This window comes from Ursus americanus, chromosome 4 (genome assembly GCF_024610735.1).
Source record: "Ursus americanus isolate L20-20 chromosome 4, mUrsAme1.1.p, whole genome shotgun sequence".
In the NCBI taxonomy this organism is placed as follows: Eukaryota; Metazoa; Chordata; class Mammalia; order Carnivora; family Ursidae; genus Ursus; species Ursus americanus.
In genome coordinates, this window is record NC_142130.1 from 13,100,896 (window position 1) to 13,120,186 (window position 19,291).

Genomic DNA, 19,291 nt, shown 5'->3' on the forward strand with positions numbered 1-19,291 from the left:
GATGCTGGTGTGTGATTGAAATGCTGTTCTGTAAAGCACTAGCAGCAATTAATGTTCAAATGCTGGTTCAGGCTTCCTGTGTATGAAACTTTACATGGCATGGGTGATACAAAGACCCAAAAGGCAGCCCGGAACCAAGAGCCAGGGGTTTTGAGCAGACCCAGCATGGCCACCAACATTCTTTAAGAACTTGGACAAATAATTTAACCTTCTGAGTATTCCGTAGGTCTGAATTTGAAGGGGTCAGATTAAATCAGGGAAAGGTGACAAATTCATGTGCCTTGAGGTCAGGCATTTAATACAAATGTATGAAGTCTCTGGGTGTGAGACAGTGCAGAACAGTTAGCCCATGGGGAAGGAGGCAGTGCCCTCATAAAGCCATTCAGATTCCAACATTTTAAAGCTGGACAAAGAAGTAAATTGTGTGGTGTGGGGGAGGGGAAACCAAGAGGAGGATTAAATTTGGCCATTGGATTGAATAAATTCTAAGGTCATATCCAATTCAATACACGGTTGTAAAATTTTGTTACTCTGCAAAACACTTAGAATTTGTCTAGGAATCTGTTGAGTGCTGTATATGTTCCTTTTTAAGTAATGGAAGATAAATAAAATGTTTTCAGTTTAAATTTCCCCTTTAGTTGTACATTAGAATTAGGAGAAAAAGTGATTTGGCCATAAAATAGTTAAATGATTCAGGAGTTTAATATTCTGAGGTGTTTTTGTTGTTGCTGTTTTGTTTTGTTTTGTTTTATAATCAATTGACCCGGACTAAGAATTTTTGAATCTAGTACTATAGTCCAAGAATAAAACTGAGCCTGTAAGTTACTGGTTAGCAACTTCTCTATCAGTATTTTTGCTAAGAAATCATGTGAACATCTAAAAGAGAGTCATGCAACCTTTTTGTGGCTAGTTTCATGTTCTTTAAGTAATACTTTAGAAGTATTTTCTTTTGATTAATATTATAATCAATATTTTAAAACAAATGTTATTTTATATGGAAAAATTAAAGTTGTAGTTGAAATAAGTATATTTTCTAACAATTTTCTAGCTCCATCAATTTTCACTTTTTTTGTATATTCCTTTTTACAGTGATGGCATATATTTATTTCTTTTTATCACTGCCTTTTCAATCTATATTTTAGCTGAGAAAATAAGTACATTTTATCAGATGCTAATGGCAATTAGGCAGCAAGCCTAGTGGAAGATGGGAAGTGGGCCAAGTCAATATACTCTGGGGGTCTTATCTATTCTCTTTAGCTCAATTTAAATCAGAATTTATGTCTACAAGAAAACTGAACCCATAACTGTGGGGAGGCATGTGTGTTATCTCAGTGACAAAGGGAGAATTAGAAGAAACTAGAATTTTTATACCTTTAGTTGAGACCTTCTAATAGTTTCTTCTTTCTACATTACTTGTACAGCTTTTCATTTCAGGATCATATGCATTTGTAGACCTATTCAACATACTTCACGTATGATTAGTTTTGAGAATGGGTGCATGGTGGGAGGGATGCTTATATCTTTCACATAATTTTTCCAAGAGTTAGTACAAACTGTTACTGTCTTTAGGATATATCCTGAAATAATGTTTAAATTTTTTTATTAGATGTTATAGTCCAGCCGTGTTGTAATCATTTTAAGTATTTACTGCTCATTTTTTTGATAACCAAGTAAAACCTGAAGTACTTAGACATTAATACTCAAATGGATTAGAAGTAGTTAGATCTGTTCCTTGACTGACCCACATCTGACATTAAAAGTAAAAGATCTTTTTTCCCGCCCCAAACATTCATGATGTCCTCTGAAGGCTCCACATATTGTGGAAAATAAAAATAAACATATAAGTAAAAATATTAGATATAATTTAAGGTAAGCCAAACAGGGAGACTTTCTAAGGATGCTATCTCACATCCTATTATCTTGTTTTATAGAGGCATTTAAAAAAATTACCAGTGTGATTAAACATTTTCTTTATTCTCTTTAATGAATACACTCATATATGTTTATGAATAAATTCATGAATGTTTATCTTCAGTGCTTTAGTAACACATAGAGTATATGGACAAAGTAGATGTTTAGACATTATTCCTTTATTATCTTTCTAGGTGTATAGAATTAATGACAAGAATGTCCAATCTATTGCTTAAATCACTGATTCCCAACATTAAAACAAAGTAATGCAAACTCTAAATTGAGGTAGTTAATTGCCACCCTTCCCGTAAGTATACCTCATCAGTGGTTCTGAAACTAAGAACCTCAGATTTTAATTCCCTCTGATACGCACTTAACATAAGTTCACCTTTAGCGTTTGACATTTGTTATGCAAGGCTTTCAAATGAAGTGTTTAATTAAAATTAAAGTGCCATTGTTTTTAATAACCCAGAAAAAATGGGTATGAATTAAATTAAAAAAAAAAAAAGATATGACAGTGGATTTAAGAATACCGTAGCTCCTGTGTGAATACTGGAGTTGTTTGAAAAATTTTATAAAACATTCTTATTATCAAAATCTAATTTCAGGTTTAATGATGCAGTAAAGTTGAGATGTTCACAAAGAAACCAGAATAATAACACTAAAAATTTAGCCATAGCTTAGTACAATCTAACCAAAATTTTCTGGTCAATTAGATTTGATTGTGTTAAAGAGTGACAAACTACAGAAGTAATTAGAAATCACGCATTAGTGAGTGGCTGGATGCTGGAGCCCCTTAAAGCCATTTTTATGCTTCCTGAGGTTTGACACCCCTTCCTGGGTCTCTGTAAACCAAAGTACATGCAATTATCACCCTCTTTATTTTTCTTGAGAAGGTTCTCACTAAACTGTTTAATAAATGTGATTTGTTCCAGAATTTACTTTTACTTTTCTTAAGAGGCAGCCTTTGCTTAGGCTACAAGACTAATAACAAAAATAATAATAAAAATAGGCCAATTAAATGATCTAACGAAGTATATATATGTAAAAATAAAACCTAGTGTCATAAATAGCCTTAAACACTCAGGAGCTGTGCATTTCTAACCCACGGGATTTTTATAGAACCTTACCAATGCTCTAAGTCCTAGACGAGAGAGATAGGGAAGAGCACTGATGGCAAGTACCTACTTGTCATGATCTGTCCTTAAGAACTCCCACACCTACAATGTAATTTCACCTAAACAATGGTATTCTGGTTAATCACAGCATGTGATTAGCTTTGTTAGGAAAAGATTTGTAGTCTATTTCTTATAAAGCACATTTTGATCAGTAAAATATTTTTGTTTGAGCTATATCATATGCCTAACTAATATATAATTCATAAAGTATCCTAAACATTATAAATATTTAAATTTTATTGTACTATTTCTCGTAAAAATAATTTTTATATTAAATTCTATTCTGAAAGCTGAAGTTATATTACTTTCTTATACTTTCTTTATAAATCTGTTTCTCTCAGTAGACTCACTTGAAATAGCTTCTTTTCTAAAGAAATAAAAGAAAGTAACAATATTCATGTAGGGAATAAGAAGTCAGCCATTAAGAGCTAAGTGATATTTTAAAGGGGAAGACCCCAACTCATTAACTTCTAATATTTTATTTTATTTTATTTTATTTTTTTATTTTATTTTATTTTATTTTATTTTATTTTATTTTATTTTATTTTATTTGAGACAGAGCGTGCATGCACACTCAAGCGGGGGAGGAGTAGAGGGAGAGGGACAACTCTCTGCCGAGCTCTGGGCCCCAAGTGAGGCTCAACGTCGCAACCCTGAGATCATGACATGAGCCGAAATCAGAGAGTTGGGTGCTCAACCGACTGAGCCACCCAAACATCCCTCTTTTTATTTTTATATAGATAAATCAATTGTTAGGTATTTCTTACCTAATTTCATAAGTTTTTTTTTGAAGCTCTTTGCATATAGTTTTTGAAGTAAATCATCAAAGATACCAGCTTTTAACTGTATTAATCAGCTTGGCAGCAATTAATTTAGTACTTGACGTTGAAAATTATCTTTACGCAAGTGGCTTCCTTTTCTTATATAACTGAAAGAAATCTGTAACATTTCCTTGCAAATTTGACACGTGGTCTCTTGTGAACTTACATGAGATGAATTTCATACTTGTGTATATATGAAGTGCTTTCTTATCCTTGAAACATCTTTTTATATTTACATTACCAAGAAAAATAATTCTAAAACTGATTTTTTTTTCAAGCTAAATGTTCACCTTTTAAATAAACGGTTGTTTGTAACCTGCAAAACTCATTCTCTTCTTTATATATAAAATGTGTAGCATATTAATATTTTGAAAAAATATCCTCTAAAATTTTTCAAAGATAATTTCATAGAAATGTTTTTGGTGAGCCTATATTATGTGTCGGGCACTATCTTGGGTACTAGAGGAACATAGTTAATTATGCTACAGTCCTTTCCTTCAAGATGTTCACTGTTTATTGGGGATACAAATAATTACAATATAGTATGCTAAGGTAATGTGAAAGCACAAAGGTAGGACTATTTTGTTTTGTTTTGTTTTTTAATTCTCAAGTACTTCTAGCCCAGATCAATCTCTTTGGCGTCAGATCAAATACTAGGGTGATTAATATTTTAGAGAGCCAAACTGAAACAGCCATACCATGCTAGTCCAAAACAACGAATATAACATAACATATAAGAATTACATGCATGTGTGGTATTACCTTAACATTAAAGTATGGAAAATAGGTGTTTATTTGAAATTACATATTATTTCTTATTTACTTTTCTGTTACATAATTGGTATTTAGAATAGTAGAATAGTTAAAACTGTCAATTAGTACTTACTAGGACTAAGTTAACAAATAATATATTTGAAATATAACAATATTTTTGTTTCATTCTATCCTCTGATAGAGCAATTAATTTTAACTACTTTTTGAATTTTTATTGGACATTTAAGTTTTATAGACTATATTGTGAACTTAAGATAAATTTGGAGTTATAAATGGAGAATTTAAACACAAAAGAACTAAGTAAATAGATGTTATCTATATTTAATGCAGAATAAGGACATATTTTTCTGTCCCATGATACAATAGGATATTTTTATTCTTTGTTTCATTTTCTAATAACCCTTCTCTTAAGTGTTTAAGTATTTTAAGTATTCAGTGTCACACTAAAATTGAATATAGTTACATTTAACATTTACTTTGATTTGAAGCTCTGCCCTCTTCAAGGCCTTATTACGCTAATTCCTTGTATTAGCCCAATGTGATAACACCAGGTTAAATATCCTCTCAAAAAAAATTTTTTTTATTACTTTGGATTTTACTTACTTGAAGCAGCAGCTATTTAGACTTGTTAGAATTAGATCCCAGATCTATTGATTCACTTAATATCTGCAGGTTTGTTCTGGCAGAAATGCTGCATCAACCAGGCCTTTTGCTTGTATACATTTACTATATAGGATATCAAAATATTCATCATTTTTGAAAACTTCAGAGCACATTGTAGGGTAACATAAGTTAAACCTGTCTTCTTCAGGGACAATGGTTTTAAAGTACAGAGGTGATATGAACTTGGATATCCAGTCAACATTAGATTTCAAATTAATTTTACAGTTTTAGTAAAGAAATAGAAAAGGGTAGCCAAGTTAAAGAAGACTGATTTTGGGGGGGGGGAAGGGAGTTTTATAGTAGTTTCTGAGTTTTTGTTTCAGGCTTAACAACTCGGGTGCAATCAGTTTTTTCCAGATTCCTTATGGCCAGAGTTCATCAGATTTAGAGAAACCACCCATAAATGTCTACTTTATTTCAATCCTTTTCTTCTTATCTTCAGTGTATTTCCAAATTAGAGAAGAACATTATTCTTGTCCCATACTTTCAAAATGAATTTATGGCAGGCCAAGATTTTAATCCTTTTGCATGGCCAATAACAATGATAGCCATCTTGTAGTCTTATGTCTGAGGAGAATATATAGTTTTATTTCTGTAAAGTCCAAAATCTCATTAAGTACTTCTGCACTTTGATGTAACCAAAGAATGATCAAATGCTTTCATTATGAAATCCTCAATTTCATAGTTGGGCAAAACACACATCCTTTGAGCAGTGTTACCTATAAGGTGTGCAGGGCAGTTAGCAGGTAATATCTGCATTTTCTTTGGCCCGATGTTTATAGGCTGATTGGGATTTGTCAAAATTTACATTCACATTGTCTGCCAAATATGTAAATAGAGGAGTGTGGTAGTCAGAATAATGGCCCTGCAAGATGTTCAAGTCCTAATCTTTGGAATTTGTGAATATATTATGTTACGTGACAATAGGGGGATTAAGATAGCAGATGGAATTAAGTTTGTTAATCAGCTGACTTGACCATAGGAAGAATATGGGCATCTGGGTGGAGCAGTCAGTTAAGCCTCCAGCTCCTGGTTTCAGCTCAGGTCATGATCTCAGGGTCCTGAGATCAAGCCCTGAACTGGGCTCCACGCCCAGAGTGGAGTCTGCTTGACTCTCCCTTTCTCTCAGCAACTCCCCCCACCCCTGACTCTCTCACTCTCTCAAATAAATACATAAATCTTAAAAAAAAAAAGGAAGAATATCTTCAATTATCCAGGTGGCCCCACTGTAATCACAGGGTTCTTTAAATATGGGAGAGGAAACAAGAAGAGTCAGTGTCAGAGTGATGTGATCTGTGAAATTCAACCAGCCATTGGTTGTTTTGAAGATGTGAGGAGACACCAGGCAAGGAATGGAGGTGGCCTCTAGAAGCAGGAAAAGTCAAGAAAATACATACTCCCGTAGAATCTCTAGAAAGGAACTCAGTTATGCTAGTATTTTGTTTTTTAGCTCCAATGCCTTGTAACCCAGTAATACTCATTTCAGGATCCCAGCCTCCAGAACTGTAAGATAATAAATTTCTGTTGTTTTATGCTATTAGATCTGTGTTAATTTGTTACAGGGCAATAGGAAATTAATGGACAAAGTCTAGTTTTTTTTGGGGGGGGGGATATCAGCATTCTTTGTTTTATGTTTTCTGTGGTTTCATAGTATCTTCATAAAAACCTAGAAGAAGATTTGAATCTCCATTTTTCAAAACAAAGCACCTAAGAACTAGAGGAAACATTTCATTGTTGTGATTCAGTGCATCACTGAATATACTGAGAAAAGTGTGTTGTTAATAAGGTCCAATTAAATCCGGTTTAGATTATAATTGATCAACGCATCTATTCAAAATTTCTCCTTTTAGTTTGCCCACATGGCTGTAGTCTCTGAATCAAGAAACATAACTATTTATTTTTATAGAAAAATCAAGTAGATCATAGGATGTGCATTTATTCTTGTGGTGTGCTCATAGGCTAATACGGTGACTGTTTTGGCTGAGCACTGATGTATTTTGGGGAGGAAAAAAAAAACAAAATAAAACATATGACTGATTTATAAGTACTCACGTCTTTCATCTAGGACTTGTGAAATTTCGACTCTCTGTATGCTTTTGTATCCCCTTTTCCACCATGCCCATTCCCAAATTCTTTTCTGCCTATTGCATAAAATGCTCTGTCTTGGTTAAATATCTCCCTAATACAATTACATGTGTCTTTCCGTCATTAAAATAATACAGTTGTCTAGGTTATACTGACATTTGTATTATAATCATTCCCATTTCATTATCTGAACTCTTAGAAAACATGGTCAAAGTATTCACAATGTTGAAATTAAACTAGCATTACCTCAATGCAAAGCACCCAATCCACAGGAAAGTGAAAGATGACTGTTAATGCTCATGATTACAATGCACTTAGGTTGCACATATAAGTCACATCACTCAATGCTGCAACAATGAATGTTTCATTTCTATGAACTGCAAATCAGAGTTGCCAACCAGCAGTTGGGGAAAAAACAGGGACAGTAACTACTGAGAATGGATCATCTATGTCCTATCCATTTGAAACTAAATAGAGTGTTTCTTATTGCTTCAATTTTTTGAACGCCATATGGGTTTTGTACTTTTCCCCTAACTTTCTGTACCCATTGCTGAAAACCAGCATATTTTGCATCCCAAGAAGGGGTTTCCTGGGACATGGGGATTTTAGTGCTCAAAGCAGAGTAGTGCCAGGTAAAGCTGAATCAGTGGTCATCCTAAAACCAGTGCATAGCTTTAAGATATAATTGATACTCAACATACCTAAAACATAGTCTCCTCATATGTGCTTACAGTAAATTTTCTATCTTGGTGTATTGCATTAAACTGATCAAATCAGAAATGTAGGAATCGTCATATTTCTCTCTTATTCCTTTTTCCAATAATTCAATAGGTCCTATGACATATCTATTTTTAAAGATTTTATTTATTTGAGAGAGAGATTGTGTGAGTGGGGAAAATAGCGGAGGGGGAGGGAGAGGGACAAGCAGACTCTGTGCTGAGCACAGAGCTCCACACAGTTCTCTATCCCAGGACCCTGAGATCATGACCTGAACTGAAGGCAGATGCTTAACTGACTGAGCCATCCAGGCACTCCAGTACTATGACATATTTTAAATTCTTTTTTCATTTTCCATTTTATTTTTTGAATATTGAATGCCTTCTCATGTTCCAAAAATTCTAGATATGAAAAGATGGACAGAGAAAAGTCTGTCTCCTTTCCACCTTGAGCCCAGTCTTTCCAGTTTTCACCCAGGCTAAAGTAGTTTCCATTCTTATTAGTTTCATATGCATCTTTATGAATATACATGCAAATATAAATACTGTTTTTTACTTTGTCTCCCTTGGCAATAATCGCTGTGATTTGAAAATAAGAATGGACACCATATAGCATACAGTCAGAGGGTCCTTAGCAGTTCTGAAAGTCATCTGGGTAAATGTTACCAGCTTACCACCCCAAAGGTAAAAACAAAACAAAACAAAAACAAAAAACAAAAACCTCGAATTAGGTCCCAGTTCTGCTCTTTAGGTATGGCTCCCTAGTTTTTGTGCTCCCTAGATTTTGGCTTTACCCTCTGGAAGGATCTTCCATTTCTATCTTCTTCCTTTTATATAAAGCAAGCAGTGGAAAGTGTCCACTTATTGGTGGCTGAGCAGTTTTCTCTGCCTGTTTCCTCCCAACAGAAATTTGGAAGCTTAGAGGTATTTTATATGACTCATCTAGTTATAGTCTCTTTGCAAATACAGCTCTCTCAATATCTTTTATCCCCACAGTGTGTTTCATCAGCTGTATGTGACAAAGGCCCTTTGACTCTCTAGGATATTCTATGCATACAATTACATCTTGATGTCTCTGTAGTTAGTAACAGTTTTATCTCTTCCTTTCCAAAACATACATTTATAACTTCTTTTTCTTATTTGTTTTGTTTTTTGTTTGTTTGTTTTTTGGTTAGTATTTTCAGTACAGTGTTAAGTAGTATTGGTAATGAGAGCTTTTGTCTTGTTTCTGATTTTGTTGGTTATAAGCTTCTGGTGTTGCTCCATAAGCATGATAGTGGCTTTTAGACTGAGCTGGATTTATCTTATTATATGGAGGAAGTTGCTATCTAAATTTATTTTATTGAGTCTTTTAATAAAAAATGGTTATTGAATTTTGACAAATGGTTTTTCAGCATTAACAAAGACAATAAAATGTTTCTGAGATCCATTAATATTATAACACAATTTTATTAAAAGATTTCCTAATATTGAAAATTCTTAGATTCTTAGAATAAACCTCTTTTAGTCATGTATGATTCTTTTTGGTATACATAGATTAAATTTGCTAATATTAGGATTTTTACTTTGATATTCGTAAGTGATATTGATTTGAGGGTAGGAGTGTGTATATACAATATGTGTTGTACCAGGAGGTTTTCTTCTTTAACCTATAATATGGAAATTTTAGAAGCCATAAAATTGTTTGATCTTTAGAGACTTAAAACAAAATTGCCCCATGAAATCCTTTTGGACTGATGCCTTAGGATTTAGCTCTTGACAAATTTCCCTATTTCTTCTATGTAAATCAATCTTTAGATTTTCCATCTCTTCTGAGGTCAGTTTTAGCAAATTGTATTTTCTTAGAAAATTATCCATTTTATTTGGATTTTCAGATTTATTTGCATTGTGTTTAGCAACCATCTCTATTTAAAAAAACTTATTCTATGGTTATTTTTCTTTTATAACTTATTAATTTTTGTGCATTTCTATTTTTTAAAATAGGTTCATGCAAATAACCAGCTGTTGAATTTATTAATTCTATTATATTCTCGGTTTTCTTATCTGCTTTTTCTTTAATAATTTGTTCTGTTTTGTTTCATTGCAATTTCCCATTCCTTTTCTAATTTTTATAGTAGATTCTTAATTTATTTTCATTGACTTTTTTTTTTTTTTATGGACAAAATGCTCAATAACAATTCTCCTCTGAGCAATGTGTTTAACTTTTCAGAACTACATTTTGCAGTAGGAGTGGGAGTTACATAGTCCATACCCCTCTCTCTCTCTATATATATATATACACATATAAAACACTTTCTATAATTAGGTGTACTCTGAGGGACTGAATAGTTATATAACCTCTGACCATTGAAAGGGTGTGTGTGTGTGTATGTGTGTGTATGAGAGAGAGAGAGGAGGCTCAAACTTGTTTACACGTGTACTCTTTTAGCCACTGGTCATACTTTGTTTCAACAAAAGTGACTGCTACGGACTAAATTGAATACCACAAAATTCGTAAGTTGAAGCATTAGCTTCCAGTGTGATAGTATTTAGAAATGGGGCCTTTGGAAGATAATTAGGTTTAGACGAGGCCATGACAGTGGGACTGTTACGATGTATTACTGCCTTTATAATCAGACACACCAGAGAGCTTGCTTCTTTTTCATGCACATGCACCATGTATGAAGGGAGGTCTACGTGAGGACACAACAAGAATGTGGTTTCTGCAGCACAAAAGAGAGCCCTAAACAGACCTGGATCTTGCTGGCAACTTGATCTTACACTTCTGGTCTCCAGAACTATGAGGAATATATTCCTATTGTTGAAGCCACCCAATCTATAATATTTTGTCGTGGCAGCCTGAATTGACTAAATCAATGACATTTCATTTTACTTATGGAAGCCTCTGCTAACTATTATGTATTTTTCAAAGTAGTAAAAAGATAATGGGTTTTTACCATGGTAGTGATTATAATGGGAGATTGGAAATTTTGGAAAATGATTTTTTTTTGTTATGATACATATGTTTTTAAAATGCATATCAAGAAAACATACAGCCATATAGTAAGCAGTGTTACAAGTTTATAAAATGTAATGAAAGGATTTTGTTTCCAATTCAGAAATCATTACTTGATATGCTTAAGTAAATCCTTCAATATTCTTGATTCCTGTGTGAATGAAGATTGACAAAGTATGAAATGAGGACACCATATTTCCACATATGAAAAATTACAGAGCTATTTTTTTTAACATTAGATATTTTGATCTGCTTGCTTAGCATTAAGATGTGCTTCAAAGTAGGTTGGGTTAGACTGTGAATGCCATTGAAAAAGCTTGCTTAGGGATTAACACCTATAACTGGTTTTTTGTCTTTTTTCAGTCTTGTCTCAAGGGATAGGATACTCTTATTAATAATCGCAGCTGGAGATGCTTTTTACACTTTATATTACTTAATCCTCACTACCATTTTTTGTGAGAGGTGTGTTTTTATTTTCAAGATTTATTTTTTGAGAGAGAGTGGGCACGTGCACTGGGGGGAAGGGCAGAGGGAGAGGAAGAGGAAGAGGAAGAATCCCAAGCTGACTCCCTGCTGAGCGCTGAGCATCGATCCTGATCCTGGACTTAATCCCACAACCCACAGCCCCCACCAACCCTGCCCCACTCCACCCCCAAGATCATGACCTGAGCCGAAATCAAAAGTGAGACACTTAACCAACTGAACCACCCAGGTGCCCCTGTAAGAAGTTTTATTATCTTCATTTTCAAATAAGGCAACAATAAAAAAGGGCAAGGGTGTTTTCCTAATTCATATAAGTAGATTGTGGCAGAGTTGAGGTTTAAATTATTTCATACCCTTAAGCATTAAGGGTCTGAATTTGTTGTTGTTGTTGGGTTTTTTATTTCTTTGTTTTTAGTATATGGTTAATGAGCTCTTCCATTAGGTTAGAAATATGATCAAATTAAGAGCTAACAAAGTTGTTTTTCTCCCAGTGATACCTTTGATACATTTTTGTGAAGTACCAGATATCTTCTTTAACAAAAAAACTTGAATCTGCTTCTGCTTTGCTGTGTCCTAAATACATATATTGTCTGTCTCTGAATAATCTAGTTCTGCAGATTGCCAAAGAATTTAGGAGAGTAGGACACATGGTAGATTCTTAAGAGAAAGTAGACACATTTCCTATTCCCTGTAACTATTAGAAATCATTTCCTTACAATAATTACTTTATAAAACCACAAATTGAATAGCTCATCCTTGATTTCAAGAATCCCTAAGAAATTTCATCAGACTTAAGACATTTATCTAATATAATTAGCTAGAATTTGTGATCCAAATGTTTGCTTCTCCACAATTCTTTTAATGTCTATAATTGCACTTGCTAACATCTTCTCAAATGAATCTGCATGGTCAGTTCTCTGCTGTCACAATTTCTAAGCAGTAACTTTGTTCATAGTTCCATTGTGTAGGCAGAGGTTCTAAGCTTGTAGCCTGCTGTGTTTATTGATCTATTTCTTAATAATTCTATATCAGGCAATCACACAATTCACAAATTGTCTGGGAGGGAAAAAAACAGATTAGCCATCCATTTAGAGGCTCTACGAAGAATTTTAGGCTTCTCTGTTATGTAGAATGATTGTAAAGCACCACAGTGAGACTTTTAAACAAATCAGAATTACAGCTTTCTTGTTCTAAAATATAAATGTTTCTTTAAGGAATCATTTTGGTATTTGCCTAAGGTTGTTTTCCTCTTCAGTTTGAATAGGATATGAAATTTTCTAAGTCCAAATTAGGTGATTAGCCAAGCCGTATTCAGTAATGTTCGGTCTTTGCTCTCAAATGTGCTTTTTCCATTTTGTGGCTCTGCTGTGTCTGGACTTCTGCTCTATACTCTGGGCCAGGCAGTGTGCAGCTATTCTGATGTCACCTCTGCTCCATCTACTGGAATAATGATTTTTACTACGTACTCTCTTTAGCAAAATCGCTATTTTTATAATGGCTTTTTAAGAAAGTTTGTCAAAAGCCTGGTGCCTACGAGCATTAAAGTTATTTAGTTAAATTGAGAAAACTCAGAGCAGAATTAAGATGAAACTATTAAATTAATCCCATTCTTTTATACTCAAATATATGCAGCCAGCACTGTCTTCTGTCACGGAAAGATAGAACACTGCTTTGCATGGAGGGAGAAGCTGGTGCATGAGGTCAGGAAAGTAGGTGAATTTTGAAATAAAGCTGGTACTGCGGTGTCTGATTTGCTCTGATTCCTGATCTCAGAGCCACAGTGAGCTATTTGTTCTCAGACATGCCCTGACCTCTCATGTCTCCTTGCCTTTGTCCATGTTCTTTCTTCTTAGAGCCCCCTTCTCAATCCTGCTTACTTGGAAAACTTCGATCTCCTATTTTTCAAGATTCCTGACAGTTCTTTTTATGTGTTTCCTGACACCTCAGGCTTAAAGAAGCAGCTCTCATCTCTGTCTTCCTATGGTAACTCCAGTATATTTCTGTTGTAGCATTTTTGTACAGAATTATTGTCTGTGTACATATGTCTTTTTTCATTAGATTCTATACTCTTTGAAGGCAACACTATTGTTTTTGTTGTTACTTATGATCAACTGCTTTTGCTAAAGAAGTGAGGTTCCGGGGCGCCTGGGCGGCACAGGGGGCACCTGGGTGACACAGCAGTTAAGCGTCTGCTTTTGGCTCAGGGCGTGATCCCGGCGTTGTGGGATCGAGCCCCACATCAGGCTCCTCCGCTATGAGCCTGCTTCTTCCTCTCCCACTCCCCCTGCTTGTGTTCCCTCTCTCGCTGGCTATCTCTATCTCTGTCAAATAAATAAATGAAATCTTAAAAAAAAAAAAAAGTGAGGTTCCAATACTTGGAGATCATTTTGCTTGCAAAGTGCTTGGATTTAAGTACTCAAATCCAGAAAAGTTAAGGCGAAGCATCTTTGTTTTGCATAAATATAGTTGGAATATTTTGGGTCAGTAGTAACAGTGAGGCCAAGTGCAGGGATACAGTGGCTGAAGCAGCCAATGAGAGAAGCTGGGGCATAATTGAGGGAATGGGTGGTTAGGTGCTTAGACAGAGAGACTTTGGTGAACAGATATGACTTAGGAGCATTTTGGAAGCAGGAGTCTGTGGTGTGTGAGATGTTCACTTTCTGTGACTTTTCTACAAAATATTCAGTCTGTCTTGTTCACCAGTGATTTTGTTGCTCAAGGATACTTTGGGGAAACAAAAAGTGATGCAGTGGTTTTCCTTCAAGGTTGGCCTGGGGTGAAAGCAGAGATAACATGTCGGGGGATAGTGAGGCATCCAGCTTATAGGGAAAACCTCAGTACTAGCAGAATACCTGGGGCCATGATGTTAGGGAATGAATTAATCAAGGAATGGAGGATGCATTCTTAGCCAAATGCAGGAGGAGCCAGTAAAGTAATTGATTTTAACTTTTTTTTTTTTCAGAAATTGAAACTTCTTTAAAATTAGCAAGAGAGGGGAATGACACATAAGAGCCTGAAGAATTACCACCATTTTTCTTTCCAGCTTCAGAAAGCAGAGGTGACAGGTTGGCACTGAGGGTGCCAACTACTTGCCTAAAGACTCAACAAGTCACAGCAGGGACCAGAAAGGGCCCCTGTCTTGGTTCCTTTTCATCTTCAAAAAGAGACAAACAACCACAGAGCCTCAGTTCCGCATTTTAGAATCTTTCCTTTCTCCCTAATGAAACACAAACTTCCCCAGTATATATTTTATTTTTTTCAAGGAGGCAGCATGATTTAGTGAGAGACAATGGAATTCTATGTTTGGATCTTTGCACCAACACTTTCTCATTTCTGTTAATTATCTTCAGCATAATTAATGGAATAATATATAAAACTAGAGCCAGGGATATAATAGATGCTCAATTATCTTTCTTTTTCCTCCCCTGTCATCTGCACTCTTGGAATAAGTAGTTATCAGGAATATTCAAGAGGGCACGTTGAGAGTTGGTGAAGTACATGTAATAGGAGCAACGATGGATACTTGAAGAAGGGAGACTCAGGCTTAGACAAAAATTCCCTGCTTTCTAGTTTTGCCTTAGGCTTGCCTTTGGGGTAGCCTTTTGCCTTGTAATTAGCTGCTTGGTAACAGAAGGAAGCCTGTCCAGGAACACAGCCTCATGCTTGCCCATTCCCTGTTTAAACTATGGAGATTGCTATAGAGTGAATGTGTCCCCTTAAAATTCATATGTTTAAATCCTAATCCCCAAGGCAATGGTATTAGGAAGGAAGTGGGGCCTTTTGGTGGTGATTATGTCATGAGGATGGAGCCTTATGATTGGGATAAGCGCCTTTATAAAAGAGAATCTAGAGAGCTAGCTCACCCCTCCCACCATGTGAGAACACAGACACAGGTGCTATCTATGAAGCAGAAAGTAGGTCCTTACCAGACATTAATTCTGCCAGCACTTTGGATCTTGGATCTGATCTTGGAATTTCTAGTCTCCAGAACTGTGGGAAATTTCTGTTGTTGGGGTGAGCACTAGGTGAGGAATCACTGGATTCTGGTCCTGAAACCAGTGCTGCATTGTATGTTAACTAACTTGAATTTAAATAAAAAAAGAAAGGAGTTTCTGTTGTTTTTAAGCCACCAGTTTGTGGTGTTTTGTTATAGTAGCCTGAATGGATCAAGAGATATTTCCGGATTGTTGAATGGCTTAATGGTCTTATAATGTGGATGAATATTCAGTCTGTCTAGAATGGTTTTAACAGCTTATTTTCATTTGCATCATGAACAAGTGATGCTTTTTTGTACTGATGCATCACTTTATTAAAAAAAAATAAACAACATTTTACAGTAAGATTAATTGCTTTTTTCCTACTGGGTCTTATCCAGACTGTTGTCTTTATTTATAAAATTCTTATGTCTGTAATTTAGAATAGGTTTTAGAAAAATGTGTGCACGAATAACAATGCCAGCAAACATTATATTTAGTTATGATAGTAGTTTCATCCACATATTTTTTCTTTTGTCAGTAGAAAGCATAAGATTTGTTTCTTAAGAAATTTAGAATTAACTAGAAAATCTGTTCTACATTTATGCTATCAAAATTATTTGTATATTTGGCAGCTGGGATTAGTCTACTATTTGCATTATTCCATAATGGCTGCTCTCAGTGCTATGCTGTTAATTTGCATTCAGTCAGTTTATCTGGAACGATTCGGATGTTTTAAATGTATTTGTTTTTAGAACGAGAAAAAAAAAAAGATCATGTATCTTTTTCACAATTTACATAAAAGATCCAGATGCAAATTTATTTGCTTGTGCAAATTCTTCCCATGCTTTTTAAGAGACAGAATTCTCATTTCCCATTCAGATTAATTTGAACACGGTGTGTTGCCTTCTTAATTGGTAAAGGTGCCGTTAGTTATAAAGATGCTTGTGTTTCCTCAAAGTCCCTTGTTAGCTCTTGGTGAAGAGGAGTATACAAAAGGCAGAAGCAGGAATTGTGTGTATTACAAACATTGATAGCTTAGAGCTTCATTAAAGATTAGTTTTCAATTAAGGTAAATATTTATCATCAATAAATGGATCTGTCAGTAGAAGTTTAGAAATAGGGCCAGACCAAATCTAGTAATGTGTTTCTTTTCTTATGCTATGAAATACAGTAATAGCTTTTATTTGACTAATGCTTTATGGTCTACAAACATTTCAGGTGCATCTTATTTAAACCTCCAATTCTCTGGAAAGTAGATAGAGTAGGCAGTAATTTAACACCCAAGGAAGCAGATTCTCTGAAGGGTGAAGCTGCAGAAAAACAGTGGAAGAGCTGTAGTTGGCATCCATTGAACTTCTCTTTCGGATATTTCTCTTACAACTCCATGTCAGTTGAAGTCTGTGCCTGGCACCACACTGCCAGTCATTTCTCTTCCTGTTTGCAAAGCAGCCATTCCACCCAGAAGTTGTGATGGTGATTCTGCAGTAAAATGAAAAAAGACGGTTGAACTTTCTAACCTAATGGTAAATTTCTCAGGTCAGCCAATATTGAATACTTTGGCTGGATTCACTGACACGGAGAAATCATTTATTCACTCAGTGGAAAACTGTGATAGGCAGTGTGTGCAAAACAGGTTAAGAACCCCCAGATTTAGTGTGATCCCTTGATTTGTTCTTAGATTTATTTGTGGTGGAGAATTTCATTATGCATTATGTATAACATCATTGCGAACAAGCCACAGGGCTTTGTTGGGAACCCAGCCTCATGTTTAATATGTAGGTCAGCACTGGGTGGTCTCTGCCAGGATCTTGCTGTCATTGTTGCTTCCTTTGAGGTGAGTTGGTTAAGTTTATACTGCAGACATTTATAATGGATTTTGGGGTACAACTTGGGGTTGGCAATATTATGAAAATGGGCATTCATTCCTGTTTGAGAAGAAATTTTCCCATGTTACAGCTAGTTCAATTATATATACTTTTTTTTGAATTATATTCAGTTGTCTTGTTATTTTATTTACTTCCAATTCTTTTTTTTTTATTATGGTATGTTAGTCACCATACAGTACATCATTAGTTTTTGATGTAGTGTTCCATGATTCATTATTTGTGTATAACACCCAGTACTCATTACAACACGTACCCTCCGTAATACCCATCACTGTGCTAACCCATCCCCCCACCCCCCACCCCTCAGAAACCCTCAGATTATTTCTCAGAGCCCATAGTGTCTCATAAAAAACCCTCAGATTGTTTCTCAGAGTCCATAGTGTCTCATGGTACATCTCCCCTTCTGATTCCCCCCCCTTCAGTTTTCCCTTCCTTCCCCTAATGTCCTCCATGCTACACCTTATTTTCCACATATAAGTGAAACCATATGATAATTGTCTTTCTCTGCTTGACTTATTTCACTTAGCATAATCCCCACCAGTTCCATCCATGTCAGTGCAAATGGTGGGTATTCCTCCTTTCTGATGGCTGAGTAATATTCCATTGTATATATGAACCACATCTTCTTTATCCATTCCTCTGTTGAAGGGCATCTCGTCTCCTTCCACAGTTTGGCTATTGTGGATTCCATTGCTGCTATGAACATTGGGGTTCATGTGCCCCCTTCTTTTCACTACATCTGTATCTTTGGGGCAAATACCCAGTAGTGCAATTGCTGGGTCATAGGGTAGCTCTATTTTTAACTTTTTGAGGAACCTCCACAGTTTTCCAAAGTGGCTGTACCAACTTGCATTCCCACCAACAGTGTAAGAGGGTTCCCCTTTCTCCACATCCTCTCCAACATTTGTTGTTTCCTGCCTTGTTAATTTTTGCCGTTTTAGCTGGTATTAGGTGGTATCTTAGTGTGGCTTTGATTTAAATTTCCCTGATGGCTAATGAACATTTTTTCATGTGTCTGTTAGACATTTGTATGTCTTCTTTGGAGAAGTGTCTGTTCATGTCTTCTGCCCATTTCTTGACTTGATTGTTTTTTGCATGTTGAGTTTGTGAAGTTCTTTATAGATCTTGGAAACCAGCCCTTTATCTGTAATGTCATTTGCAAATATCTTCTCTCATTCTGTGGGTTGCCTCTTAGTTTTGTTGACTGTTTCATTTGCTGTGCAGAAGCTTTTTATCTTTATGAAGTCCCAAAAGTTCATTTTTGCTTTTGTTTTCCTTGCCTTTGGAGACATGTCCTGAAAGAAGTTGCTGTGGCTGATGTTGAAGAGGTTACTGCTTATGTTCTCTAGGATTTTGATGGATTCCTGTCTCACATTGAGGTCTTTCATCCATTTAGAGTTTATCTTTGTGTATGGTGTATGAGGGTGGTCAAATTTCATTCTTCCGTATATAGATGTCCAATTTTCCCAACACCATTTATTGAAGAGACTGTCTTTTTTCCGTTGGATATTTTTTCTTGATTTGTTGAAGATTAGTTGATTATAAAGTTGAGGGTCCATTTCCGAGCTCTCTATTCTATTCCCTTGATCTGTGTGTCTGCTTTTGTGCCAATACCATGCTGTCTTGGTGATCACAGCTTTGTAATATAGGATGAAATCAGGCAAGCTTTCTTTTCTTTTTCAACATTTCCTTGGTGATTCAGGGTCTTTCCTGGATCCATACAAATTTTAGCATTGTTTGTTTCAGCTCTTTGAGAAATGCCAATGGTATTTTGCTAGGGATGGCATTGAAAGTATAGATTG

General features: G+C 35.3%; 1 protein-coding gene across 1 annotated transcript in view; it reads left to right on the plus strand.

Moving 5' to 3' along the window:
* NAALADL2 (N-acetylated alpha-linked acidic dipeptidase like 2) overlaps positions 1-19,291 on the plus strand; it is a 1,315,864-nt gene that overhangs the window by 321,609 nt on the left and 974,964 nt on the right. The gene's annotated exons all lie outside the window — the stretch shown is intronic.